This window comes from Notamacropus eugenii, chromosome 1 (assembly GCF_028372415.1).
Source record: "Notamacropus eugenii isolate mMacEug1 chromosome 1, mMacEug1.pri_v2, whole genome shotgun sequence".
Taxonomy (NCBI): domain Eukaryota; kingdom Metazoa; phylum Chordata; class Mammalia; order Diprotodontia; family Macropodidae; genus Notamacropus; species Notamacropus eugenii.
In genome coordinates, this window is record NC_092872.1 from 41,140,306 (window position 1) to 41,142,670 (window position 2,365).

Genomic DNA, 2,365 nt, shown 5'->3' on the forward strand with positions numbered 1-2,365 from the left:
AATCACATTATTTCTGTCTCCATAACAGCTCTTGCCTCTGCTGCCTTATTCCCATAACCAAAACCCTAGTTCACTCCTTCATTATTTTTCAGCTGTACTTTTTTCCCACTGAATGTGGTGGCTTTATTCATGGTATACAATATAGGACTCTAGGCTTCTTCCCCCTACTACAGGAGTGCTTTGGCACAAGGATGTGAACGGGACATGGGATTTTCATTATAGGAATGCAATTTAGGAATGTAGACTCCCCAGTGGTAGATCTCCTTTTTTGGCTGGGGATGAAGGTCCATGGCTTTCCACTTTACTCCTTGGAGGTCATGTAGACCATGAGGTCTACTACACAGTTGCTGTAACCATACTCGTCATCCCTGGAAATGAGCTTGACAAAATGGTCATTGAGGGCAATACCAGCACCAAGCACCAAAGGTAGAAGAGTGGGTGTTGCTGTTAAATTCGCAGGATATAACCTGGTCCTCTGTGTAGTTCAAGATTCCCTTCAAGGGTCCCTCTGATGCTTGCTTCACCACTTTTTTGATATCATCATATTTGGCAGGTTTCTGCAGGCATCAGGTCAGATCCACAATAGATATATTGGGAGTAGGAACACAGAAGGCCATGCCTATGATCTTCCCATTCAGCTCAGATATGACTTTGCCTATGGCCTTAGCAGCACCAGTGGGGATGATGTTTTGAGCAGCACCATTCCCATCATTGCATAGCTTGCCAAAAGGGCCATCTACTTTCTTCTGGGTAGCAGTAATGGCATGGACTATAGTCATGAGTCCTTCCACAATACCAAAGTTATCATGAATGACCTTGGCCAAGGGGGTCAACTAGATGGTAATACAGGAGGCATAACTGATAGTCTTAAGGGAATTATCATATTTCTTATGATTCATTCCTATCAAGAACATTGGGGCATCAGCAGAAGGGCAGGAGATGATGATGCACTTAACTCCATCCTTCAAATGAGCCCCAGCCTTTTCCATGGTGAAATCTCCAGTAGATTCTACAACATACTGAGCTCTGGCATCTCCTCTTTTAATATTTTTGGGATCCTACTTCTAGAAGACTGTAACTGCTTTGATCAATTGCATTGATAGCCACATTTCCATTCTCAGTTTTGACAGTGCCCTTGAACTTGCCATGGGTATAATCATATTGAAACATATAAGCCATGTAGTTGAGATCATTGAATGGGTCATTGATGGCCATGTCATCTACTCCAGCTGAATGCAGCCCTGGTCAGCAGGCACCCAATATGGCCAAATCCATTGACTCCAACCTTCACTATCTTGTTTCAGGCATCCAACTGAAGCAACAGAACCTGATACCTAGCTTGGGAGAAAGCTGAATTTCATCAGTACTTTTGCAATAGCTTCTTAATTGTTTCCCTGCAGCAAGTCTCTTCCCTTGTCAAATCTACTACCCAGATGCCAAAATGATTTTCCTAAAGCTTAAGTCTGACGGTGTCACTCCCCTTCTCAAAAACCTCCTTTGTCTCTTAGGATCAAATATAAAATGCTTTGACTTTTCAAACTTATCCCAAGCCCCTTTCTATCATTATTATACATTACTCCCTTTGCTTTATTCTTAGATCTAGCTAACCTGTCCTATTGGCTGTTCTTTACACATGGCAATTCTACACTGGCTGAACCCCATATCTGGAAGCTTCTCCCTGTATCACTCCCTTACTTTCTTCAAGACTCAAATCAAGAGTTCACCTTCTACTTGGAGACTTTTCCTGTCCCCTCCACTAATAGTGCCCTCCCTTCCTGAACTACCTTGGTTTGGCTGGGAGGGAGTTTGGTTGGTTTTTTGGTTTGTTTGTTTGTTTTGTAGGTAACTACATGACTCAGTGCATGGAGTGTAGGACTTGAGTTTGAATTGTTCTTCAGATTCTCCCTGTCTGTGTGACCCTCACTAGTCACTTAACTACCTATACAACAGTTCTTTTACCTGTAAAATAATAATAGCACCTAACTCACAGAGTGGTGAGGATCAAATGAATATATATAAAATTCTTTGCAAACCCTACAGCACTGTACAAATGCCAGCTATTCTTTTTATTATTATTTATTCTGCTTATTCATATGTCTCTGTGTGTTGTCTCACCCAAAAGACTATAAGTTCCCTAAAGGGACAGATTATATTTTTTGTCTTTGTGTCTCAAATGCCTTGCATAGAAAAAGCAGTTAACAAATGCTTTTTGAAACAAATTCTTGGAGGAATGAAGGGGGGACTTTCATGTTGGACAGCTTCAGCTTTCTCTGGGAAGGAGGAGGCAGTTATTTTTATGAGCATGAGGGATGGGCTGCATCTGAAGACTTGAGGAAAAACAAAAACGTTTGCAATCACCATTACA

General features: G+C 41.6%; 1 pseudogene; it reads right to left on the reverse strand.

Moving 5' to 3' along the window:
- Positions 1–301: 301 nt before the first annotated feature.
- On the reverse strand, positions 302–1,662 carry LOC140500490 (glyceraldehyde-3-phosphate dehydrogenase-like; annotated as a pseudogene).
- Between the last annotated feature and the right edge of the window lie 703 nt (positions 1,663–2,365).